This window comes from Aphelocoma coerulescens, chromosome 18 (assembly GCF_041296385.1).
Source record: "Aphelocoma coerulescens isolate FSJ_1873_10779 chromosome 18, UR_Acoe_1.0, whole genome shotgun sequence".
NCBI classification, from domain to species: Eukaryota; Metazoa; Chordata; class Aves; order Passeriformes; family Corvidae; genus Aphelocoma; species Aphelocoma coerulescens.
In genome coordinates this window covers 4,564,585-4,591,924 of record NC_091031.1, presented here as the reverse complement: position 1 = coordinate 4,591,924, position 27,340 = coordinate 4,564,585, and the positions used below count along the sequence as shown (strand labels likewise).

Sequence of the window (27,340 nt, the reverse complement as noted above, 5' to 3'; positions counted from 1 at the left end):
GGCTGCAGCTCACTGGTGTTATGTGGCTGCTCTGAGGTGAACCACCAGGTTCTAGTAAAGATCTCAGAGGAGGGACTGCAGTTTTCTATGCATCCTTGATGAACTTGGCTGCTCAGTGTTCCTGCACAGGTACATGGGGTCAGGCCAGCTCCTTGAAGTACGTTGTATTTGCACATTTCTGAACTTTTAATCAAAAACTTGCTATTCATACTGTTCTGATTTAAAAAAAAACAAAATCTGACCCTGGTCTCTGGCATGGATTTGTATTCTCAAGTGAAGACCAGTTGAATTTCATCCTGTGCAATCAGTGGATTTCAACTCTTTCTATCATAACATTGTGCTCAAGTTTAATATCTTTGACAATCCAGTCTCTTTCTTAACAAGGTCAGATGCCAGAATACCAAGCTGTTGGCTACAAGCCATTCTTGCTCACATGTTGCTTAGTGCCACACGCAGGAGTTAACAAACCAATGGATCTACTGGCAGAGAAAGGTACTGCATAAGCACAGGCAGGATTGAGAAAGATAGACTCAGATTAATGCATGTATTCAACTGGACCAAGCAGCATCCACAGGGTCCATGTCCCACTCAGCAGCAGGCAGGGCAGTCTCCCACCCACAGCAGATCTCTCCTGACTTTGGAGGTTTCACACCAGGCGTCCACTTTGTGAACACCTCTAAAGAAGCTACTCTATCTGGTTTGTGGCTCCTGTGAAAATGTTTTCTTTTTTTCCAAAGAGGGCTATTTCCAGAAGTGATAGAATCTGTTGTTCCATAGTTATTGTTCTGGGCTATTGCTGGTCAAATGTTATTAATATATTAGCCTTTTGGCTGCCAAACAGCTTGAAACAAAATGGTTATGTTTATTTTCAGAATTGTGTAAGTTGTGATGCTTTACAACTTGATATGCTTGTGATTATACCTGAGCTGTATGCAGAGCTAATCCTCTTCCCAGCTCCCATCCAGGCAGTGGGTGTACTCATGCATTCCCTGTGCATGGATTCTGCACACCATGAAGGGCAGCCAGCAGGTATTTGTGAGAGGAGATGAAGTCCTAAGACCTGACCTTCTCAGGTACAGAAGTACCTCCTGCCAAGTGAAGACTTGCCTGAAATATGCCTCATCCTGTTACTACCACAGGGCCGCCAGGGGCGTCAGTGGAAGTGGGAACGGGTTGCCAGCAGCTGAGCATGTCCCATGGGATCTGGCTCCCAGCAGAAGAGCTCCTGCTGGGCAAAAATGTTGTGTGAAAGTCTTGCTCTGCTCTCATGAAAATCAAGAGGCACTTCACATCAGTACCAGTGGGGGCCAGGTCAAGACAAGAGACAACATGTTTTGAGGCTGCTGAAAATAGCAAATTAAGCAGTTGTTCAGGACATCAGAGAAGCAATGTGCCATCAGCTCAGTTAGGGAGGAACTCCATTCCCTGGCTCATGTTCTTCCTTCCAAACACATAGGTACATTATTTGCTGTGAATTTCTTGTTCTCAGAATTGTTCTGTGGGGTTTTGAGCAGCTACTTGATAGAGACAGATCAAAAAAAGTATTTAAAAAAGAAAAAAAAGAGAGTATAAAGTTGGCAGATGTAACTTGCATCCTGTAAGAGTAGCAGTCTCTTATTTCCTCAAAGCTGTTGAGGCCTTTTCTTGTTCAACCTAAGTGATTTCTACAGCATCTATTCCCTTCACCAGAGAAAAGGTTAGTGTCTTTTACACCTTTCTGGGAAAGTCTTAATTTCTACCAGTACTCTCTGGACATCATCTCTGCAGAGCCATTCCAGATGGTCACGAAATTCTTCATTTCTCTACCTTGTGCCAGAATGTCTTATTTTCAAAAGGCTCATGGAGCTCTGTTCCTCTTCCAACCTTTTTGCCCATGGTCCATGATTCACTTTGCATTCTACTATCAGTTTTAAACAACATGTTCCTTGGCTCTACGTATTCATCAGGCTGCTAGCCAAGGAACATGTTCTTCTGTGCAGAGGATGGCTTCATAGTGTTGATCGAGAGCAGTTCCATGGCAGAGCAAGTTCTCTCTCTGGCACTCTCTCCACATAGGCCAGGTAGGGTCACTTGCCACATCCATAACAATGCAAACAGGGGGGTGCCTTGTCTTCAGTATAGATACAGGAAAAAAATGTGGTGTAGATGACAGAGAGGTGCATTGGGTGCTGAACCCAAAGATTTAAAAGATGAGGCCTCTGGCTGTTAGCTTTGATTTTTTTCATGCATGAACACACAATTATATAATGCATGAACACAAAATTACCACATACATGAAGGCACAATTATGTCATGCATGGACACACAATTACCTCATGCATGAACACACAATTTCCTCATGCATGTCACGCATGAGCGCACAATTACATCATGCATGAGCGCACAATTACATCATGCATGAGTGCAGAAGTCTTCCCAACCCAAAAGAAGCTAAAAAATTTTCAGGTCCTCGTGGCATTTCCTTAAAACAACTGAATGTATTGTAATGAAACTACACAATCTATCTATGCACGGTAGAGCGGTGCTTTGTGCCCAGGTTTTCTCGGCCATATAGGTGTACTCAGCCAGCTTTAGTGGAGATGTAAATGAGGAGACTTGGGACATATGGAAGGGTAGAATATGTCCCCCAACATTCCTGTGATACAGACAAGGTGTCCATGTCCCCTTCAAGGTGTTCAGGGGAAGGCTGGACATACAGGGAGCAGTGCAGGGTGCTGTGCATGGTGATGTGCAGGGAGATGTGCGGGGAGATGTGTGAGGAGCGTGCAGGGAGCGTGCAGGGAAACGTGTGGGGAACAGTGAAGGGAGATGTACAGGGAAATATGTGGGGAGATATGCAGAGAACAGTGCAAGGAGATGTGAGATACGCAGGGAGCAGTGTAGGGAGATGCCGGCTGCGAGCATCCTCGGTGCGTGCGGGGTGCGGAGCGGGTGTCACCGCCGGGTGATGCCGGGGTGGCCGCAGGGTTTGTCCGCGGGATTTGTCCGCGGGGTTTCGCCGCGGAGTTTGGCCGCGGGGTTTGGCCCCCTGGTCCCGGCTCGACCCTCGCTCCGCTCCCAGCAGCGCAGCGCCGGGAGCGGCCGGCAGGGGGCGCGCCGCCCCCTCGGTGCGCGGGGCCGCGGGGCTGCCCCGGCGGGAGGAGCGCGGGGAAGGGCGGGAGCGGCCGGGGCTGCGCGGGGCGGCGGCGGCCGCTCCGGACCGCGGACCCCACTGCGTGCCCCGTGCGGGGCCGGCCGCGCCGGCGGGGCGCCGCGGAGGGCAGCGGGTGGGGAGGGCAGCCCGGGAGAGCTGCCGGAGCCGCCGGGCCGGGCTGCGGCGGGAGCTGCCCGGCGCAGGGGTGGGGACTGGCCGCTTCCTTAAACGGCGCGGGAGCGGCGGAGGGAGCCCGTACCGCCCCGGTGCGCCGGACCGCGCCGACCCTCCCGGGACGCGGCCGCAACACGTGGAGCGAAGTTTTGAGGGACGCGTGTCTGCGCCGGACGGGAGCCCCGCCGCCCGGGACCGCAACGCTGCACGGAGCAGCTCGTCTCTCTCCGGTTTGCTGGCTTTGGGTGTTGGATTTTGGCTTTTTTTTTTTTTAATTAATGCTTTTTTCTTCTGCTTTTGGGTGGTTTTGGTATTTTTCCCCCCTCTTTCCCCATCTTCTCTGGTGCTCTTGTGTCGAGACACTTCAATCTCGCTGGGGCAAACGCAGCGTTTGAAAAGCCGAGAAAAATGTTGCAACGTCCCTTGTGGCAACGCATTTTATTTATTTATATTTTTGCCTTTTGTAAGGGCGAAGAGGAAGGGTAGAAAAAAACCCACCGTGATCAATACTGGCTTAAACGTCCATCTGCGAGCCACTGGGCTGCGGGAGGCAGGAGAGGGGAGCGCGGCCGCCTGCCCGCCCGCCTTTCCCCGCTTGGCTGCAGCTCAGCTCGAGCCCTTCCCGTGCGGAATCCCGAGGACCTGCGGCTCTGGGCAGGGAGGCGGCCGCGGGGGCCCGCGATCCCCTTTCCCGTGCCCCCCCCCCCCTCCCCCGTAGTCAGAGCAGGTAACCGAGGGGCTCGGAATTTTCTGTCCCTTTGGTGTTTTCGCTCCTGCCTCGCCGCGCACGAAGTTCCTGCGGGAGCGAGATCGGCGATGTCGAGTCACGATGGGCGTCGGGGCCCGACCCGAGGTGCGGGTCTAGCTCCGGGAGCCGGGACCGGGACAGCTCTCAAGTTCGGGGAGGGGGCCAGCGCGGATCGCTGTCTCCTCCGGCCGGGGGATGATCCTGCTCCGGCGGGGTCCCCGGTGGCCCCAGGATGGGGGCTCTGCGCTGGCGGTGGGCACCGGCCAGAAAAAGGGGTTCAATTAAAGATAGCTGTGAGCAGTGGTCGCCTGCGCCTGATGGGCGAGCTGAGGGCTGGGTCTTTGCGGGCGAGATGAGAGGTTCGTGTCTTCAACTGGCCTACAAAGTCCCAGTTCTCGGCTCCCGGGACCTGCCGGGCGCGCAGCGGGCGAAGACGGAGCGCGGCGGCGCCGCTGGCGCTGCCCGTAGTCGCTCGGGCGGGACGCGGGGCCCGGCCCGGGCGGGTTGGGGGCACGGCGGGCGCGGCGGGCGGTGCTCGGGCCGTCCTCGGGGACCGCGGCTCGCCCTGCGCTGGGGCCGGCGGGTGCCCCGGCTCGCCGCGGGCAGTGGACGGAGCTGGTTCTCCGCGACCCGTAAGTGTATTTTGTATTCTTCCACCTCGTAAAGGGCCTTAAATGTACGCGTCCTACCGGTGCTGGCGGCCATCCCCGCGGCTTCGCGGCGGCCCGGACTGGCTCTGCCCGGCCCTGCCTTAGCGCGGAGCGAGCGCTCGATTTCGCTCCCGCAAGACCATGTGCATTCTTCCCTCCGCTTTCACTTTCAGAAAACACATCTGTTTTCTTTTTCCTTTCCCTGTTGTTGTTTGGGGTTCGGTTTTGGGTTTTTTTTGTTTTGTTTTGTTTGGTTGGTTGGTTGGTTGGTTGTTGTTTGGGTTTTTTTTAGTAAATCTAGTCACATGTACGGAGCGACCGGGCGACCGGGAATTCTCCTCTTACTCACCTAAGCGTTTTTACCACCCAGCATTCCGGAGTTCCTTATTATTTGTCGGATTTCGATTCGGCACACTGCATGTCTGCAGACACTGGTTTGTGCTCCTTCTTTGGGCACGGTGTATATACAGCTCCGGGTGTGTATATTACTCTTGGCTTGTATAGCGTCGTATTTATAACTTCTCTGCCCTTCTGTGTTATGTTACATTACATTTTAAGTTCTTAGAATTATTTTGAGGATCCTCATAATTTTTTGATTTATGTAGGGGTGTTTTTACTTCTCTCTTGTAAAAAGTCAATGATATTGACCTCCAGTAAAGAAAAAGGCCAAGTGGCAACAGTATTCTCATGGCTAAGATCTGTAAAAGCAAATGGAAAATTAAAATCTTCCTGTGTATTTTTTGGACCCACTTAGAATTTCATTTTCTCTCTGATGTAACATTGCAGGAGTCTACATTCTGTATATGTGTACACAGACTCACACAACTTTTATGCTCTGTTCCCAGGAAAATTTTACGAACAAACTCAGTTTTCAGTGTACTTTTCTGTAGCAATTGCCCATGAAAAAATAACAACGTGAATGCTTTCACAATTAGGAGAAATTTGTAAATGCTGTTACAGACTTCTGCCTATTTTTTTCTGCTTCAGCCCTTTATATCCAAACACTTGCGTGCAGCACACTAACGTGTATTAATAGCTATTGCTCTAACACATGTGAGGACATACAGACCTTGACAGGTCAGAATTATTTCCTATGTGTGGTCCCTCAGGTGCTTCTTTCGACTTGGTGGACAGTGGACGCAGTCAGGTCTTACTTGGGCCTGTCTTCATGAACCTATTCTGGTTGGGAGCTTTCTTTGAAATCAAAATTTCAAGGAAAACTTTTTGCATGTTTCTTTTCCCTATATGCCTGTTTTTCCAAAGAACTCAGTCTAGTGGCTGCAAAAAGGAAAACTATGTGAAAGTAAGGAGTAAATGCAAAGATACTGTTACCCATTTAGGAGAGAATCCCTTGGAGCCCGCTCTGCCAGCCTGTTAGCAGCCCTCTTCTCCCTGCAGATTCATAGCCCTTAACGAAATTAATCTGTAGTAAAATCACAGAAATCTGATTCTAATCATCCGCCCTCGAACAAGTTGGCGCTACAAGAAGACGAGCATAGTGTAAAAATACTTTAGGCATGCAGAGCCATTTCATTAACATTAAAACCCGATGGTGTGAAAGGGGGGGACGGGGAGCAGATTCCTCCCTGTGCCTCTTTAGCCCGCTCCTTCCAACTTGTGCAACTTCTGAGGCATGTCTGGTAAGCAGCGATTTTTGTGGAGGTTGGTTGTGTTGCCTGTTGGGCTCCTGGACTTGGTGGTAGGCTGAAGTGAAGTTTTCCCTTTCATAGGAGAGTTTCTTAACTGTGCTGTGCTTTGTAAAGCTGGGTAAACAGCTGAGTTTAGCTTTTGTCAGGTTTAACATAATCTGGATTCTTTTTTTTTCCAGCAACAGTTGGTTTCTTCCTGCCTTTAAGTAGCTCTGGCAAGTTTGGCCCCCTGAAACCTATTTTGGAGCTGTATATAGCATAATTTGAGTTACTACCTTTTCATTTGAGTGCACCAGTCAAGATTCAGTGGAAGCCTGGCTTCTGTAGAGGGCGAGTGCTCAGCATTTTATGGTCATCAAGGTTTGTTAAATATGTACCTTTGAGCTTCCAACTCCCTAGTCACTTTTAGATTTTTTTTTTTCTTAATGGCATTTGCCAAGGTGAAAGGATACATTTTTAAAGCAATATTCATCTGTTTGCACTAGTGTGGATATAGTTGTCTATAGCTGCTAGAATTCTGTTGACAGACTGGCTGGTACTAGAAATGTGGGGTTTTCTCCATTCATCTACATTATTAGAATTATTTAGATCGTAGCCACACACACTGCATTGACAGGCACTTTCCAACTTCTGTCTGTGCCCCAAAGAACATACAGTACAATGCAGATGTACTTTTCAGCATCTGTTTTACACTGTGGAGTTTAAACATTCTCTCTGAATTAAAGTTCAGGCTGGAAAGGAACATTCCCTCATGCCCCAAATGACTTTTTGTGGGTCAAATTACCAAGTAAAAATATTTTATTTTTAAATAATATTGCTCTGAAGGCTGGGTTGGGGGTAGACCATGGTTTAGCACTTTCCAAATGCTAAAGAAGATGGTTCAAGCTTGTGCTGCAAGTTGTGGACAAGCTCTTAAATTATTGTTTTAGCTCTGAGGCTTTCATAATGCTCTGTGCTCTCTGGGATGCAGATTCAATTATTCCCCCCTCCCCGGTTAATAATGGGGCTTTGTTTTATTTTTACTTATAAACTTTCTGCCTCTCTTGCTAATCTTTCTGTGTGTACAAATACGCTTTCTTTGTCAGTCAGACTTGGCAATACTTAGGCCACACTAAACTAGTTCTGGGCAGTACAGCAAGGCTTTATATTTATCAGGGCCTTTCCGGGGAAGTTTATTACACTGTAGGAGTGACATTTTCAGCCTTCTGAAAGAGTTGGTAAATATTTGGCAGGTTTTACTCCTTCAGCAAAAAAAAAAAAAAAGGGGGCCATTTTTATCTGTGATAAGGCCTGAAAGAAAACTATCTAGGCATTAAGGCTTGAGATGTTGGGCAGAAGGGTGGGGTTCATGCAGGATATTCTTTGAATTGCCCTGAGTGAAGTCAAATGTTTGCCTGCAATTTAAGAACCACTGTTCCTCTATGTTTGCAAATAGAGACCTTCGAGCCAGGGCTGTATTTTAAGTTGCAGGAGGGCACAGAGCAGAGCAAGTCTGTGGTGTCTGGGTTACAGATACATGTAATCAAGGGCAGGTTGGAGTCAGATTGTGCCTGGGGTCTGCTCTGTTTTTCAGTACAGATCTTCTACGGAATCCTGGACATGCTTGTGTTAGAGCCTTGCACCTTAGAGAGGACTGAGCCTCACAGGAGTGGAGCAGTGAGTGTGTGCCCAGCTTGCAGGCACTTTTCCCTCTGCTCTTGGCTTCATCTGCAAATGGCAAACGCCAAGCTCGGGCTGTGCTCGGTGCCAGCTCCTGCTCCAGGCCAGCTCTTCAGCACACAGAGGCAAACCAGACGTGGAAGGGAATGTGCTTCTCCCTTCCCTCTGCTGGCCTACTTGAAAAAATCCTTCCAGCTCCTGCTGATTTCATCACTTCCCTTCCTGAGGACCCAAAAGTGCCAGGTCCCAGAGGGGAGGGGAAAAGGGGAGGAGAGCCTGGAAGAGGCTGCAAGATGGCTGGTGCTAGCCCACAGGTGGGAACACGCCTCTGAGGCTTTGGCTCCTTGCCACAGTCCAAGTGACATCCCTGACAAAGGAAAATTGGTGGCTTCTGTGTGACTTCCCCAAGGCACTTTGCTGTCTCCTTTTGCCAGTGTGATCCTTGCTTGGTAGAGGGGTTTCTCTTGGACTTGATTGCTCTGAGGGAGTGAGTGAGAAGAAGGAGGGTCTGTGTGGTGGTATTACCGGAAGGGTTACAACTGCTCAGATCCCAAAGAGAGGAGTGTCTGAGGCTGGGGTAGGGAAACCCTCCCATGCTGAGGGCAGAATAGCTCTTTCAGATCCTGTTGCCAGCCTGGACGTTCACGTGAACCTTGGTGTGAGCCAGCAGTGGTGTGGAAAAGAAATCATGTGGCTGCATACTGAAGGAAATGAGCCAAGGTGATGCTGGTCTGGGGACAGCTTCCATTCCCTGCCTAATTCATGGGCTTTGGGTTCATGGCATATTTCTTTAGCACTGAAAAATCAAAATATTTCCAAGACATTGTTTGGTAGATTTGATTTTGGATAGACTTCTTGAATTTTATTTGGATCTTGGTGGCCTGTCAGTTTATGATGCTTAGGCTGTTGGGTTTTCCCTTCTATGGCAGCAGGCAATAGGCTTTTGTTCTTCATGTCCTTTGGCAGAAAGTCCTTCACAATGTCCCTGACATCCACGTGGGTGGATGACGTGCCCGCATTCCATGGCAGCATGCAGGATTTCAGTATTTTCCCAATACCGATTTGTTAGTGACACCTTTTATAGGTCCAGGACTGGAGTTGTGACTCCTAGGTCATGCCTGATAGAGTGGTCATTCGTTATTATTATTTTAGTTACAAAGCATCCCACCTGACTAAGGCTTTGGAGTCCTGCTCAGGCAGTTACTGCACAGAACTTGGCCAGTGGTGGGCAGATGCCAGGCCATGGAGGAACACCCACTGCTCTGGGTGGGATTCTGAGGAGCAAACATTGCCTGAACTGTCTGGTCTGGTGAAAGGGTCAGTCCTGGATGGCTGGATGCTGGCAGGATCTCTTCCTATTCTTCTCCTGGTGAAATCTGATGAAAGAAAATAGTGACATTCCAGTTCTTGCAGCTGGTTTGAATCTCTATAAATGCACTTTTTTTTTTTCCCATTCCAAGTATGGAATTTCCTCAAACGATAAAATTTGAAAGCAGATTTCATTCAACAAAATCTCTCTGCACAATAACTTTTAAAAAATGGTGAGGAACTCAATTTAAAACACTTTAATTCAATCAGCAGCCTGTAGGAACTAATCTACAGTGGTCCAAAGGCCAGCTAAAATTAGTAATGACTTTATGTTTTTGGAAAAAAACTCTTTGGGGGTGTCTCTGTTGTTAGAAAGAACAGGGGTTTTGAGCACATGACTGTTGGTAGGGTTAAATTCAAATATGCAAGTGCAGTAGTTTAAGGAGTAAATTCCAGAAGCTGTTCAAGGCTCAGCTGCATTACAGAGCAACGATCAGGTTGGGTTAGGGAGAACTGCTGTAGACTGAAACATCTGGAATAATATCATGTTTCCCCAAAGTGGAATTTTCTTTAAGAGCAGCAGCAATTGCTGATATTTGAGAGGGTGGAGCCAGCAGCAACTTACAAATAGCTGGAAAATGAATTAAGAATCTATAGAGTGAAATATTGAGACTTTGTCAGGAGTCATGATTTTGATTATGATCTCTTGTTTAAAGCATCAGCTAATTCTGAGAACTGGGGCTTTCCAGGCTGTGGGGATTGGTTGGACAGTTTATGCTGCAGCCAGAACTCTGCTCCTTGGCACTTGGCTTTTTAGTCTTTTGATGAATTCCAGTGAAACAAGTTGCGGCAACTGATTTGGAGCTTTGGAGCCAGAATATGCATGAAAAATCTTGTATGAAAAGAGAGATTGTTTTGTAAAGAATTTGAATGTAGTTCTGTTAAAATATGCTTAATTTAAAACTATAAATGCTATTTTGATTTTTTTAAGAAAGATAAAAGTTTCCTCAATTCTTGCATTATGAGTGTATTTTACACTTGAAGGATACTATAAAAGACTTGAAGTCTCAATTGCATTTAAAATATTTTTATAAAAAAAATTTGCTTTGACTACAGAGATACTTTGTATAATTGTAACTTCATCTGTTAATTTTGAAGGAAATATTTCTGGAGAAGGAAAACATTCCCATGCAAATAACAGTTGTACAGGACAAGGAACAGAAAGGTGTTTAATCACAAATGAGCTCACCCATTTTAATTTACCTTGGAAGATAAAACCAAATAATGTCATTCGGAAAAAAGCCATAATTAGTTATTTACAGTATCCATTTTTTCCATGTTATGGATTATTCAGCACTACAGTTAATGGTGTTTTACATCAAGCTTTCAATACATTAAGACTGTCTGCTGCTGTACACACCCCAAAACCAGCCTGAATCCACATTTTAGAAACAACTTAAATGAAGGGGATTTTTAAACAATTTCACTGAACAATGAAATTTAACTGAGTAACTTAAGCTGAATTTCTTAAATCTGAGTCAGTAAAGAGTTCCCAAAATGTCACGCACAATAGATTATAACAAAGGAGCAGAACTTCCCCAAATCTTTGCACAGTGTTTGTTACTGCAACTCAAAGTGCTACTCAGATTAGAATTACTTTACTCCAAGTCCCAGCCTAAATTTGGCTCCAGGATTCACATACTGCACCCGCTTCACTGGAAGAGTTTGGTTCTCTTGTAGCATATTTGAGCTAGTTTTGCATCTCCTTGGGGATTAAATTACAGCCTGAATGAGAACATTCACACATATTTATGGCATTAATGCTCTGTGCAGTTGGAGGGGCTGCGTGCAGTCAGCCTTTAAAACTATGCTACCTCTAGCCCCCTTCTAGGTCTTCATTTAATTTCTGTATCAATGGCCATCAAGCGCAGTGAGAAACAATGAAACTTTTTTTTCTGACAGTGTTTCTTTGCAAACATAGCAATAAGTTTCTCGCTTTAGAATTTCCATCAGAGTGAACTCTTCCCTGCCACCCCCCCGGCCCCAGCCCAGCCCCATGTGAATAACTGCACTTGTACAGCGAGTTGTTTCACATGCCCCAAATAAAAATGTAATAAATCCAGAGTAAGGAAAAAGCTTATGAGCCAGTTTAAGGCGTTATATAATACTGGTTACATAAAGTTTTGGATGTCTTTATACCTTTAAGGTATTCTTGCCTTCAAAAAGAGCACAAACTGCAGTTTAATTTCAAAACATTTGATAGTAGTTTAGTCTTAAAATACATAAATTTGGCTTGTAGATGTGGCTACATCACAGAATGAATTTATAGCTCTCCAAAGAAACAGCAGGTGTGCCCAGTGCTAAATAAAACATCTCCTGTAAGCCAGCAGAAATCTCCTGATCTGCACCAGCCCAGGATTTGTCCCATGCTCTAATTTTGGTGACGGGTAATGTTTTCAGACAGTCACAAGCACACTATCATTTTATAGCACTATGCTCATAACTGTTGGGAAATTCAAACACCTTCAAACCTTTTATAACTTTGAAGTGTGTTTTCCAAACAAAAATATTTTACAATTGGTCAGCTATCAGTGTTACAGTAATGCCAAATTATGGTCAGTTGTTTGCAGGCAGCAAGCAGGGATTCAGTGCTTAAAAATACATATAAAGAGGCTGTTGCAAAGCACAGTATGAGCTGTGCCGTAGGGTGGTGTGGATGGGATTATTACCCCTGAAGCCCTGACCTGGTGGGCTGCAAACATAAGGGTTTCTTTAAAACCTGTGGTCAGGATGTTGTGCTACCTGTGCCTCTCTTGCCTGTGGCCTGTGCAGTGCACAGGAGGTGAACAGAATCAGTCACCAGACTGAGTTCTTGCTCTCTTGTCTCTCCTGCTTGAGGAAATTCCCAACCAGAAGGAAACACTGTGGTCCAGGTGAAAGAAATGTAGTACATCCCAATACAGCCTCCAGAAATAGTCTCTCACCTGAGTGATTTTCACAGCAACTAAAGATTTTACTTTTAATGAAATTTGCTACAACATCACTATTCCAGGCATGGCTCTGAATGTAAGCAGTGCTGCTGAGCTCTTATCTGGCAACCAGAAGCCTCTTGTTCATTAATAGTATTTTTAAAGGGATAGAATTTCCGCTTTTGCCAAGCATTGCTTGTGCCCCATGCAGTACTGAATGGCAGTCATGAGCCGGGACGCTGGTAGAGCATTAACTGATAACATCTCATTCTCACTGAAGTATCTCATTAGAAGTATCTGGAAAAATGATTCCTAATTCACCCAATATGGAATTCAGTTAACTTCATCAGTCTAAACAGTGGGTCCTTGGTCTGGACTTCTCTCAAGGCAGAGGAAAGGGGGAGGTGGCTCAAGGGTCAGGGTGCCTCACTGGGCAAGTTAATACTTGAGGATGGGAGACCGCTCTTACCCCACTGATCAGGAATTTTGCACAATCAGCTTTGAGTCACAGATGTGAAGGCTCCCCAGCAAATGGAAAGGTTTTTAACCACATATTTCAGTTAACTCTTAGATTTCCTTGATGGCTTTGGTATGAGAGGTCTCAAACTTGTAGATGAGAAGCTGCTCCTGTAACAGGTCACTGGTGGTTGGGCACTGAACACCCACAGGCACCAACACCAGGGTGTGCCTGTAGCATCCAGCTGTTCTGAATGTTGTTGTGACCTTCTTTCAATCTCTATGGCAAGTGAATTGGGTTTCTTGAACCTATTCTTGTGGCTCTAAACTATTAGCAATTTTTAGGACACCTAGCTCAGCCTCATGTTGCCAGATTCTGTCTAGTTTAATTAATGACATACAGCAAATGAGGGGGGTTGTCCTGTGACTTACTGCTGTGAGGAGCTTCTGGATATATAGAGTTGGACCCCAAAACCAGTGGGCATTCTCCACAGTAACCAGTGGTTATGAACCTGTACCTGGCAATCTGCTCCCTTTGGAAAAAAGTTTCAGAATTACCTGTAAGAAGTAATGCTGAAATGAGAGGAAAAAGTCATGTAAATTCTCCCACACCTGCAGCACTAAAGCTGGGATCCCTAGTAATGTAAACTTCATTTTCTGTGCAAGATTTTACTGCATTTTGTAGCAAAAAAAAGCTTAAACTTACAACAAAAGACCAGCATCTTAAACAGAGAGCAATACAGTTTAAAAGCTCAAGGTCACTGTATTAGTGCTTCAAGAAGAGTGAGGGTACCTGGGCTCAGCCGGCCATCTCTGGGAACTGGGGGGGTTTTTCTTCTGTCTCTTCTGTCTCTTCTGTCTCTTCTTTCTCTCCTCTCTCTCCTCTCTCTCCTCTCCCCTCTCTCTCCTCTCTCTCCTCTCCCCTCTCTCTCCTCTCTCTCCTCTCTCCTCTCTCCTCTCTCCTCTCTCTCCTCTCTCCTTTCTCTCCTCTCTCCTCTCTCTCCTCTCTCCTTTCTCTCCTCTCTCCTCTCTCCTCTCTCCTCTCTCCTCTCTCCTCTCTCTCCTCTCTCCTTTCTCTCCTCTCTCCTTTCTCTCCTCTCTCCTTTCTCTCCTCTCTCCTTTCTCTCCTCTCTCCTCTCTCCTCTCTCCTCTCTCCTCTCTCCTCTCTCTCCTCTTTTCTCTCTTCTCTATCCTCTCTTCTCTCTCCTCTCTTGTGCCCCAGTATCTAAAATAGACACTTTTCCTGAATGCACTGGCAAGGAACAGCATGTGATGGGATTAGCGATGAAGTGAAGCCAAAACACTTTAATTATTGTATCTGTTTACTTCCTCAAAGAAGGCTTCCTTCAGAGGCACGGGCCTCCTCGCTTGTAACCAAACCCTCTGTGCTCTCCCTTGCTTGTTGAAAATTGATTTGCACATGCTTTGCTCCAGTGGAAGTCTCTTGGCTTGTTCCTATGAAATGTCACTGCTGGTGGGTGTAGCTGGGTGTGGGTGTTCCCTGCCCTTGGGATGCTGGCACTGCACATAGGTCAGACACCTGCCTCGAGGAGTGGCTCTGTCTGGTCCATCCAGGCTCTCCGAGCACCACAAAAGGGGCAGTTGTGTCTTTAAAAAGGAAAAAGTGGAGCTTTCAGGTTCCAGTCTTCTCTACTTGCTCCTCCCCAGGGAATGGACACAATTTGACCTTCCTAAATTATAATGAACTAGGAATAAGCCTTTGCTGGAAAGGTGGAAAAGCACAGTGAAAAAAATTGCCAGGATCATGTAAACTGTGGCTAATGAAATGTGGATTTACGTGACCACCCATAGCTGATGCACATTTTATGCTTGACTTCTTCCATGCGATGAGTCCACTGCTAACAGGGGCAGTAGTCTTAATTACATGCTCCATATTTTTTTTAGGACTTTGTACACTGTTCAGACATAAGGGAACTAATCCACAGTGTGTAAATGAAATCAATCTAAGTTCTTACCTGAGGCACTATCCAGGCAAGGTAAAGACTAAGCCCAATGCTTTTTAAAAGCTTGTAAATAACAATAGTTAGCTCCTGTTTTAATGCTAATACATTCTGACCATATGCATAGTATTGTAATGCTCATAATCAGTATTGGTTTAAACACTGGGAGAGTAAGTCCAAAGTTGTAAGTTTTTAAAAAGTCAGATACTGGACTTTGTGTGAATCCTTAGGAGTGTATGAGCACAGGAGTATTCTTATATTGTTTCCACTTATTTGACCTCAAAGAACTGGTAAGTGGAGAGCACCAGAACAGCTGATATATCTACTTAAAGCTCCAGGTCAGTAGCATGCTTAAGCACATGCTTAACTTAAAGCATACAATTAATCACATCCCTGGTCCATGGAGTCATTAAACTTGTGCTTATGTACTTTGTACCAGCCTGTATGCATTCTCTGAATACTACTGTTCCTGAGAAAGTGGTGAATCAGAAAGTGATTTTTGGCTGGAGTTCGAAAATGAGCTAAAAGAGTGAGTTAGACACCCAGAACTCATTAGATTTGAATAGCTACGGAAAAGCTGGTCTTGTCAGCAGAGCCGAGTAAGTAGCAAGGTGTGGCCATTTACTTTAGGGTGATGCCTCAGTTTTGTTTAAAGTGAAATGCTTGGTAATTCCCTGCTGCTCTCCCATAACTCCTTGCTTCCCTCAGTGCTCTGCAGACCTGACAGTTCCAGCAGAGCCCACGCCAGGCAGCCCCTTGCTAGCAGCTTCTCTCTTTAACTCACTGGTCAGGGTTTAGGTGGGTTCAGCACTGGGGGCACCACTGGCAGGTCGAGGCCAGTGGCATGGCTGCTTTTCCTATCAGTGATCAGTCTGGGCACAGCGCTGTGGGAACACACTCCTCTGGAGCCAGCAGGCATACGGGCACTGCTGGTCATTATCCATACCCCCCCCCAGCCCTCCAGCTCTGCTGGGGCCAGCGCCTTGGGTTACAGCTGCACTACTGAACCCAGCACCTGATGGTACTGAGCATGGTCCTGGGCAGAACTGTGGCCTGGGACTCCTCCAGCCAGTCCTGGACATTGTCTGAAACTCAGCATGAGCAATGGGCTGTTATCAAGAGGCTGTTCGGATGTGTCCCCTTTCCCCCCTTCTTTTGGAGACTTTAACAGGACAGCAGTGGCCAGACTGGGCTGGTTGGCCATGCCCTTGTTAATTTACTAGGAGTCATGGAGCATCTTCCAACCACAGCTCCTCCCCTGGCATTTTTCTCCTACTGTTCTACTGTTCTCTCTTCCTGTCCCTGTCCTGGTGCCAGCCAATTTGATATGTCAGTCATCACACTGGCGAGTTCCCTTCTGAGCTGCTCTGAGTGTGCTTTGCCCGCACATGGGCGATTTGACCAGGCAGCAGTGCCTCTTTGCCAGCCTGAGCCAGGTCATGGTCTCTTGCCACTCGAGTGTAATGTGGCAGCCTCTAGTAGGCTTGTTGATGACTAATTGTTTTATTTTATATACTTAAAGTCAGCTGCTTTAATTTGCTTGTTCTCCAAGGCTCTGTGTATAAATGCTAGTGAGGTCACCATGCTGAGGCAAACCAGGGCTGCATCAAAAGCTCATCTTTGAAATATTGGCTCCTGAGTATCTGAATGGTGGGAGGCTCGTTTGCAAAGCAGCCTCTATGGAAAGTCTGCGTAATGTGTTTGATTATCCAGCTTCGCCATTTTCAAAGGGACCCAGTCAAGATGAACAGGGCATAAATGTACCATCTCCTAAAAATAACTCTGGCTTTCCAGCTCCTCTGCTGATGTTGGGAGTGGGAGAAAAAAAACTGATGCTCCAAAATGAGGATTGTAAAGAGAGAGGAGATGTCAAAGGCACATGGTCAAACCCACCTCTTGTCAGCCCTGGAGGATGGATGCTCTTCTGTTAGGGCTCAAGTGTTCCTCCACTTTTGGGTCCCAGGCAGTTCCCCCCAGGCACTGGCTCTCCCAGATGGGAGCTCAGCTGGGCAGCTCTGCTGGAGACTGACAATGGGGACATGGTCTGTTCCTTGGCAAAGTGAGACACTTCCTGAATTCTCCTAATGTGTGTGTTTTTATTTTTTTGTGGGTGAGGGACAGGGGCAGAACTGGCCAGGATGGATCAGGAAAAATCAGAGCCATGCCTCGTTTCAGAAAGCAAACCCAATGTGTAATGGTTTCTGGAAGCTTTGCCAGCATTTCCCCAAAGCAGCTCATTAACTTCAAGGCCATGCTGATATCAGTTGCTCTCTTGGTGTCGTGTCCACTGGCTCATGCACCTGGAGTCAGCTCCAGGTTTGGGAAGTGTACAGTCTCAGAGTCCTTGGAGCCCTGGTGTATTTTCAGCTGCTCTAAAGGCAGCCCTTTGTCTTTTCCAAGCTGCGTAGAGCCAGTACGGCTGCCATCTAAACCCAGAGGCTGAAGCTCTTGTCCAGGCACAGCAGGATAGGCAGCTGCTGTTTAAAAGGCTCAGAATCTCTCCTGTGAGTGGGTGTTACTTGGTAATACCAGTCCATTCCAGCTGAGGATCTGTCCCTTTGTTTTGTGTATGGGACAATTTGTTTTCAATTTTTGTTTCTGAAAGGAAACTGTCAAGACAAAATTCACACTTAAAAAAATTAAGGGAAACAGCCCTTTGTCCGTTTCTAACAATCCCCTTCAATGACTAAAGCTGGAAGTATTCTAGAAACTGCAATGATTTTCTACCTTCACTTAGGTTTTGTTCTGCTGTTGCGTTTTCTGAGTTTCAGATACAGCACAACAAAAATAATTTGAGTTAACATCAGTGCAACCTAGAGATGTGTGCTTTGATCATCAGAATCTGATTGTGCTTTATCTAGAAGTGGGACTGGGGCAGCAGGGAACCAAAAGCAGCTTGGGCAATAGTCACTCCTCTTGTAGTGCACAGCCTCCTGCTGACTTTGCAATCCAAGAGGGAACATGCAAAGCCTCTGTGAAGGGTGTTGCCCTTCAGCATATATCCATCCTCACTCAATTCTGCCAATGACCCAATGCCAGTAAAATAAAATTGAGGGTGAGACAGCCTGCCCAGACTGCAACAACTCCAGTTACCTGCTTTTCTGTACCCTGGGTCTGCTCTGCCTGCTCATGGTGGGGTCCTGGCTGCCAGGGAGGTTGCACTCTCCTGGGGCAGGGGCTCATCAGATTTTCTTCCGTGATGGTACAGCAGCCAGTGCTGCAGGGACCTGGTCCTGCCTGGGGCTCCCCTCAACTACAAAGAGTTGTTTATTGTCAATTCAAGGAAAAAAAAACAAAACAAACTTTTGAAAACAATAACAACATGCATCTAATTTTCATTTTAGTCCTAAAAACTACTTTATGCTCGTTACAGAAGAATTGATTCCTTAAATGAATGAAGCAACCAGGAGTGCTGCTTTCGGTGTGGAACTGCTGATGCTCTGACTCATGCTCTGCTTCTCATGGGCTCTGGCTTTTATGCTTCATTTAGGACACCAACGTCATTAGCATTTAGAGGACTGCTGGTTTTTTTGTTATTATTATTGCACTGCTGTTGTAACTTTCTCAAGGATGCAAATAATATTTGGATCCAAATCATGGCTCATGTTTTATTACCAAATCAGGGCATAGGGTTTGCTTTCAGTTGACTTACAAGCCTCAGAAGAAATTGTAAATGAAAATAAGGTGCAGCTCTGTGCAGTTCTGAGAGGGTCTCTGAGGTTTTTGGATGCCAGGTTGTCTGTTACTGTGGAGTGTCATCCCATGTGGGATGGGTGAGGATATTTGTCTTGTGTTGCACAATGCTGGGACCTTTGTGACTCCCCAAGCATCCCTGGTCACACCAGCTGCGTGCATGTCCCTGGAGATGGTTTGTGTTAATGGCAGCACCTTCAAACATGATGCTGGGCAAAGGGTTCCTTGCTGAGGGACCCAGTGTGATGCTTTTACTACAAGAGGAAAGAAAAGAAGAAAAGCCCTGAGAGTGCTTAAGGTGTTCCCTGCTTTGACACAAACTCTCTTGGAAGTCCTTGAGCATGTCACAAAGTCCTTGTCAAGGGTAACAGCTTGCAGGAATACTTGCAAGCCCGTTATGGGATGGGGCCCGCCCCAGGTCTCTACAGGCAGAATTCATGGGGAAACAACAGAGCAGAACTGTGGGAATCTGCCAGTAGTTTCTGTTGAGTCCACTGCCATCAAAACACTGATTAATGAAAAGGAAGGTATTACTCCTTGCCCTAAGAACATGCAGGGCTGGGCTGGGATTTCCAGGAGGACTTGTGAATGAGGATTGAAAATTCCCAGCCAAATACTTAGCACCTTTTAGTTGGAAATGTATAGATCTTTTTCAGATATTACTTTAGCTGAAAGTTGTTAAGAAATCAGAAGTAATTCCCTAAAATCTCAGCTTTATTAATAAATTAAAGGGGTCTGCTGATGGGTGTGAGCTCTCCTGCTCTGGGACCTGGGTGCTGTGAGTGCCCTGGAGAGCTCCAGGTGCCCCTGGGATTGCAGGTTATGACCCAGTGTGGGATGTGTGGGACCAGTCAGCTCTGGGGTCTCCACTTCCCCTGGCCTAAGCACCACTGCTCACCTGGGTGCTGGAACAATGAGTACTCGCAGGACAAGGTGATCCTGCCTTTTGCCCCTGTGGCTGGGGTGTTCCAGGGCTGCCTGCAGCAAGCTGTGCCAACTCCGTTTGGTGGCATTCTTGCGAGTGACAGACGAGCCATCTGGTATTACGCTGAAACTCAGCACGGCATTCAGGAGGAGCCCACAGGGATGGCAAAGCAGTTGCACACCTTCCCCTGCTGTGTGGGCTGGGCACTGGGGCTGGGGTGTTACTGGGCACATCAGCAGAGCCCTGTGTGCCGTGCTGGAGAGAATGGACCCTGTCACACCCTGCCCTCCTGGGGACAGACTGAGCGGCAGCAAGAAAAATGAGGGACTTTCAGGGGCAGCTGTGTTTTACTAACCCAGTCATAATGCCCCTAAAAATCCTTATTGTTCTTGCAATAGTCAACTGTGGCATGGGGAGGCCTGGAAGAAGGGCTCGAGGGCAGGTAGCCCTCGGGAAGGAGGGCTGGCAGGTCAAAACAGGGTGTCAGGCTGGGGACAGTGTTTCTGTTGGAGTGGAACTAAAAGGATGTGATGTTGTGACCTGTGGTGTGGAGCGTGTGTTTCTTATGATGATCAGGGCATGAGAACGGGAGCACAAAACAAGCTGAGTGCTTTCCCTCCCTGTTGTGTCTGTCTGACATTTCCCCCCACCAGCGATAAATGCAATCGGAGAGATGCACCTCAAGCCCACAGAAAGAGCCCTTACCCAAACCATTCCTCCCCTTCCAATTCTGCTTTACTCCTCTTTCAGCAAACTCATTGCAGGTCTCTGCTCATCCACAGCATTGTTCTCTGAGCTTTATTCCTGCTCTTGTATCTCAGATCAGACCATGATGAAGTAATTGCATGCAAAGAAGCAATTTGTTAAACAGAACCATAATATTCAATTATTTGCCATCTTTATGCATTCTCATACTTTATTTTCATTTCTGAGAGCTTCTATATGCTGAGTAAAAGTTTTTCTTTTCATTGAACTCTGCAGCAATGTTCAAAGCTTTTATCCTTTAATAACTCTAGGGATATGGACAACCAATTATTACCTCCCTGGCCCCACAGCAGCAACAGTCCTTTCACATTGTCTGCGTGGATTACTTATTCATTACCTTTTTGAAAAGGCTTTGTTTATGTATTTTAGCATTTTTATCAGTTAATTGATATGATTATCAATTAATTCTGCTTTATATGCCTATGCCAATAGATTAGGAGTGCATGCGTTTGTTTTTTTTTTTTTAATTGAGTTTTATGGATGGGGAGCAAGATTTACTCATTTGTTATTTGTCATTCTCAGGAGCATTTCAACTGCTTTTCTTAAAGCTGAATTCTTTATAAAGGAGAAGTGACTAGAAACCCTGAGCTGAGTCCCAGGTCTGGCTTAACTTTGTAAGGCACACTGACACACTGAGGCTGCTCCACTTAAGGTATGGTATGAACCAGGAGCTGATGGCTGTGGAATGAGTGTCCACATGGAGTCATCCTGCTGTAGCTATTGCAGCCACTGTGTAAGCAAGTCCTAAAAGACAATCCTTGTCCCGGTGACTGTGTGACAGATAGACAATGCGCATAAAGAGGGCACCACTATCAGTGAAGGATGGATACTGTCCAATCTGCTGGGAACAAAGAAGCCTGGGCTGCTCCAGGCCCCACAGAACTATTCAGGAGTGTCCTTCATGCCAGCTGATTCCAGGAATGTGACACTTATGGAACTGTTTGTGTCAGGACTTCCTGCTTTGACACCTTTGATTTCTGAGACTGCCTCATCATAGGAAACCCCAGATCCGCTGCTCCACTCCACAAGGATTTCTGTGTCCAGCAACTCTCAAGTCTTCACTGGATACTGAAACGAGATGAAAGGGCTTGAATGTTTCCTTGGCAAGATGGGTGGATGGAATTAGTTTAATCTGTTTTGATTCTGACACCTACAAGTCAACTGACCCAATCACCTCTTCTGCTAACAGGCTGCAAAGCAACACTCTACTACTGTGGAATATTCTTTGTGATGAAAGCAGGAGGATCGGTAATGGGGGTTTGTAGCTTTTTTGGATGAGTTGCTCTTACAATTTTTTTCTTTAGTATTACCACTTTAAGTAAGAATATTTATATGTTAAAATAAACACATTTTTTGCCCTGAAATACTGGAAAAAATGCCTCCCCAGCTTCTTCTTACCTCAGTTTTGCCACTGTGAAGAGAACCATGGATTTTAAGGTCAGAAGGACAAGTTGGAACTTCTAACAGAGGATGTGCACAGAGCAACTTCTGCAGTTCATCCTGCAGCCCAGGCCCTGATTAATGGATCTTTTTCTTATGTGCTGTGGGAACTCTGCCTATAGAAATGTCTGAGAAGCTGTTCCAGGGCTTTATAACCTTGTGTCTTGTTCCTTGTGCCAAGCTGCAAGTTGCCTGCTTATCCTGGCCTCTGTGGACAAAACCCTTCATGTGTGTGACTACACGTGCGAATAGGAGAGCACCATGGTTTGGTGCTGGTTTTGTCAGATCTGTTCACAAAGCAGCTCCCCCAGTTGCTGCACTGCCTGTGCAGAGAGAGGAGGGTTGGTGCAGCACAGGTCTGTAGGGTCACTTGCAGGATGCAGGTGCAGGCCAGGGGCTCACATGCAGGATCCCTTGTGCACATCCTGCAGTGGGATCCAGCCCTACTGGTCCCTCTTTAACGCTTGAGGACATTGTCAGCAGACCCAAGTCCCTTTCTCAGTGCCCACACTAAGCCACTCAGACTTCAAGAACACACTGACTAAATTGAGTTTTCTTTCTTTATAAAGTTCAGTGTCACTTAGCGCCTCCAATTTAGCTTGAAAAAAAAGCAGAAATATCTAAAATAAAGGTGTTTTGAAAAGTACATGCAGGCAATTATGGGGTTTTTTCAGACTCAGTCTCAGGTGATGCCATATGCACTGCACCAGACTTCCTTCAAATTGCCATCCCTAGTCTGTGTTAAGCATCATGAACATGAAAATAGATCCTGCTGAAATAAAACACTGGTCCTCACATGCACACAATTTTTTCTCTGAAAAACAGGTAACAATAGATGAACTAAGCCTGAGCCACCACTGATGCTGCTTTGCCCATCCTTGGAAGGTGCAGAGCATCTGAATTGGTGACTGCCCACAAAGAACTGACCCGAGGCAGCACAGAGCAAAGGGTGCAGGGTGAGATCCCAACAGGGAAAAGGGGAAAAAAAAACTTCAAGTACAAGTAATTCTGTTAATACCTGCAGGGAGTGTCTCACTGCAGGGGAAGCTTACTGAAATGCCCTGCACTGTTATCAGCTGCTTTCAGTGCACAGCTTCTGTCCAGAACAGTTTAATGTGGTACATTCAATCACACAGAAATTGTATGTCAATACACGTGGAATAAAATCAGAGCAGGAAATACATTTTGCAGGCAAATTTATTGATTTCTTTTACTGAAGCCCTGTGCTACTTTGCTGTAGTTTCTGATGAATAAATAGCTGCTTCACAGAGGAAATACAGTTATTTAGGCAAAATTTTATCATAGTTTGAACATTTAATTTTCAGCAAGACTGAATAAATCCAAGCTTTCAAGGAACCTTTAGCTTTAGCATGTGGTTATTGGGCTTTGTCTTTTTAATTGGACCAGAATTGGTCATGTTTCACTAAGAGAACATTTGCTGGAGCTGGTGGGAAAGAAACTACAACTTCACTGGGAGGGCTGGGTCAACCTTCACACGAGCTGGACCCTGTTCTGGTGCCCAGTTTGTATTGCCTGGGGTTCAAAGGTTGATACTTGGTACTTTTTAAAGAGAAAAACCAAAACAACCCCTCAACAAAGTGAGCTGACATCCCTGGGTCTCAAGTTCAGCACACAAACTCATTGGCTGATCTAAAACCGCATGACTGTGCCTTTCTCTACAACATCAAATTTGAAAACTTTGTTATGTCATTGGAGCAGGATTTGTCTTCTTAACCTGGAAGCCCAGTAGCACAAAGTCCTTTTGTTACTGAGGTTGATGCTGTTTTATATGCAGCTTAAAAAAAAAAACCAAACACCTATGTGCTGTTTCCTGAATACTAAGGATACAAGAAAAACAACTGTGGTAGCCCAGGTAAATAATGTTGTTGGGTGTAATGATTTAAATCCCACATCATAATTGTCAGGAGTCCTCTTGGCTATTTGTCCTGTTGTCATGGGCCCATGACCTGGCTCATTGTGACAAACTGAAGGGGTCCCTGATGATTAGTGTACCTGCAAAACGTTCCTTATATTTTTAAGTTGATATTCCTGTAAACACTTAATTCTGTCTGTAAACTCAGAGTGGTTGTTTAAGCTCAATAGCAACATCCTCATAGAAAAAGAGTGCAGAGAAATTCAGAGTTGTAGGAACCCATTTTGTAACTTAGGGTACCAGTAAGCCCATGGAGCTGGGCATGATGCATTTAGTCTTGCACTTAAGGGAAGGCAGTGAAGTTTCCGCTGCACACCCCCAGACTCCTCAGGCTGCTCATCTGCCTCATGAGAGAAGCTGAGCAGTACAAGGACTCACTGCTGCACTTCTGAATCTGTGGAGGAGCAATTTGTTTTCTCCTTAAACTTCCTGTGACTTTTGCTCAGTGTTTTTAAAGGAAAAATTAAAGACTTACTGGTTTCTACAGCCTACCCTTTACAAATATACTCCCAGTTCATCTACTTCTGATGAGTCATTCACTTCTCCAACAACAGACTGACATCCTGATCACTGCCAGCATATACAAGAGGCATTTTCAGTCATTACATAATAAAGTGAAACAGGGGAGGACTGATGATCCAGTAGGACCCAGTGACATTTCCAGTGTGCCATTGCACAGGACAGGTCTTGCCCATCTGTTGGTACCACACTCAGACCACATCCCCATTACAGTATATTCTGATATTTACGTCAGGTGTCATGGATCTTATGCTATGTGTAGTACCAAGTATTTTTGCTCCATGACAGGTGAGAAGCAAATCTATGGATCCCAGTGTGTGGACTTACAAGTAGTTACAGCTTGCACTTAATTGGGGGAAAGCAAGCCAAAGGAAAACATGTGCATTGGAATCAAATACCATTTTTAGGAGTGTGTATTTCAACAGTGATTAAAATAGCCAGGGACCAAGGCACACTCATGATTAATGGTCTCTGTGAGCTGAGGACATGTCCTACACCTCAGGCCCTCCTGAGAGACACCCATGAGGAGCAGGAACTGCTTGGTTAGGCTGTATCTTCCTTCATGGTGTGGATCAGCTTTATCATGTGGCTTGAATTATTTTGTCCTGTTTCTGGAGCCTGTGCTGTGTGTAAGCAGCTCCAGTCCAGCCTGAAACAGAGGCACATCCCTGCATCCCATTCCCATGGGGCCAGCAGTCAGAAGGTGCTTCCCTGAGCTCTGCCTGGCATGCTGAGCTGGTGCTACAATTGGAACAAGACCAACCAAATTATTATTTTAAAGTCACTCATTTTTTCTGGCTGTTCTTATTCGCGTTTTGTGACTTTGCTACTTCCTAAACCCCTGCATGTCTCTCTGGCCAGTGGCAGCTAAACCACTGAGCAGTGACATGCCCAGCTGGTACAGGTAATTTCATGATGGACAAACCTGTGAGACACATGAAGCTGAGCTTGGAAGCCCTGACTGTGCCCTGTCCCTGTCACAGGACACAGCTGGGTACTTCAGGACTGCTCAGTCCTGTTCAGTGAGGCTCCCTGGCCAGTCTCAGCAGGATATGGCAGCAGGGCTGGCACTCTCAAGCTCTCTGATTATTTAATGCCAGATAAGAAGCTCCCCAAGGTCTTCAGAGCTCCAGGAGGAGCTGTGAGTTGCTCTGAGGTGCTGGGGAGGGCTGAAACCCACACAGGAGGTGAACTGGGCCTGCTCCACACTCCACCCTCGCTCCCTGTGTGGCAAAAAGCACAGGCTTAACCTCTGTGTGCCTCCCACCCCAGCTGAACCAGAGATAGGAAACTCTCCCTGTCTCAGTGGGTTTCTGCAGCACTTAATTGATTTGTGCTGCTAAACAGCCCCGCAGTAAATGAGTACAAGGTGTTAAAGAAGGATGTGTTAGTGGGAAAGATCCAGCTGAAACAAAGCTTAGATAGAAAACATGTGTGTGCTGTGAGAGAGCACCCTCACTCCATTCCCAGCGCCCAGCCCTGCATGGGGTGATTAATGCTTTACAGAAACCCTGGCTTGTTTTCAGGCCTCTGCCTTGTCCTGGAGCATCCCTACAGCCCAACTGTCCAGTGCTTCAGAGCCCAACCAAGCAGCCAAGTGGCACCAAGGAATGCAGCTGCTCTGTTCCAGCAGAATGCAGACACCACTGCTTTGCCCATTAAGGGTCTTTTCCTGCCCAGAGACAACAAAACAAGGCACTGCTGTAAGATAACTTGCAAAAGACACAAGTGAGGAACTTATGGGGATTCCTCAGGGTTTTCTACCAGCTGCAGAGGAGGGTGAAAACTGTTGACTACAAAAATATTATAGTTTATGCTGTTAAATCGTCATTATCAACAGGTAGCTGAATTATGTCTAACTCTGCTGGCAGAGTTAGAACTGATTTTGTTCCCAGTGCTATTGTATAGTTAACAGCTAGCAGCAAACTGGCAGTGAAGGCTGTGCTGGGCTGATAAATAACCCGTTGAGCCTCACAGCAGAAGCATCTCATGGAGTGACTGCAGCTCAGGCTGGAATGTGTGGAGCAAATGCATGTTAACAATCTATGCACAGGTGGAGAACTGCCTGATGAAAAGGTCCTAGAAAAATGTTATTTAAATAAGACACAGATTTCCTCAGGTTATCAGAAGAACAAATCGGGTTTTAGGTCTAAAACCACCAAACCACAGCAGCAAATGTTAGCATTTCTTACTGACTGAAACTGAGTCTGGTAGTAATGAGTGAAATGTCCCAACCAGTTCTGAGATATGAAAGGCAAGCCAGAAAACCAACAGAGAGAAATATTTCTGTATTTGTTTCACGGCCCCCAAATTCTGCTGGAGAATTTTCCACTCTTCCAGATGTTTTCTGACGGAGAGAGAGAGAGCTGTTCCGATTTCAAATGCTGTGTTGCTTCTAAGCCAATGAGACCACATTGTGCCACCTGGAAGAAGGCAAGGTGACATGTGACAATGCCCCATCAGGCTCATACAGTGACGTATCACTGCCCCATGTTCTGTACTTAACACTGCTCTGGTTTTGTCTTTGCTTTGCAGGCATTTTATTTTTATCATGGGTAAGAGTAGGAATGTGTGTGTGCCTCTGAGACAGAATGAGCATGGGGCTGCAAGCTTCATCTCAGTGCAAATAATATTTTGGCAGAAAACCTGCAGGAGATTAAATTAGGGGCCTAAAGACTGAATATTAAACATTCCAAATTCTGAGTTCCTTTAAATAAACAGCTACAAAACAAGAAAGAGTCTGACAAAATTAGCAGGTCCAAAAGCACTAGAGGAATCCACTAAGGGTCACTTGTTTTTTGACGCAAATTTGAAAGGACTTTTTCTTATTATTTTTATTAGTAGCTGTATATGTGAACATGCTATTTCCTCAATGCATTTTGAGTCCAGATTAGCCAAAGTTTTAGGTGTTGGCAGACTTTCTACAATGGAAGGGAAATGCCAGTGGAATAACTTTAAACATGATCCAATCCCTGATGATTCATTGGATGTGTTAAAATTTCCTTTGAGACCATGTAAGTAAGGCAGGGACTGGAGCGCAGAGCGCCTGTGACTCAGCTCTCTGAGGCAGCAGGAGGATGTCAGAATTACTCACTGGGACAGGAGGAATCTCATTTATCTATTTATAGGCAAGGCTGAGTTGAGCTTGAACCATTAAAGAGCTGAGTTTGCCAGTTCCCATAGGGGAGGAGGAGGGAAGGACCTCCCTTTAGCTTTTGAAATCAAAGCCTCCTTTTTTTCCCCCATTTCCAAAGCTGGTGACTGGCCAGTTACGTTTTCTCACTCTCACACAGGCAGCACAGGGCTCCTCCTCCTTGTTAGAGGCCAGTGCCCACTTTGCCAAAATCCTGTCTGCTGC

At 46.1% G+C, this 27,340-nt stretch overlaps 2 long non-coding RNA genes across 4 annotated transcripts in view; one reads left to right on the top strand and one right to left on the bottom strand.

Moving 5' to 3' along the window:
- The first annotated feature begins 3,543 nt into the window (after positions 1–3,543).
- LOC138120190 (uncharacterized) lies at positions 3,544–22,898 on the top strand. Its single transcript, XR_011155775.1, has 2 exons — positions 3,544–4,687; positions 20,613–22,898. It is a non-coding gene; the product is annotated as an uncharacterized lncRNA (long non-coding RNA).
- The window catches only part of LOC138120188 (uncharacterized), a 42,874-nt gene continuing 20,227 nt past the window's right edge, over positions 4,694–27,340 (bottom strand). The window contains exons 5-6 of one of the 3 annotated variants that reach the window (XR_011155771.1): positions 13,540–26,405; positions 4,694–9,389 (exon numbers count right to left, since the gene is read on the bottom strand). This is a non-coding gene — a long non-coding RNA (uncharacterized lncRNA). The other 2 variants (XR_011155773.1, XR_011155772.1) reach the window with 2 other exon arrangements.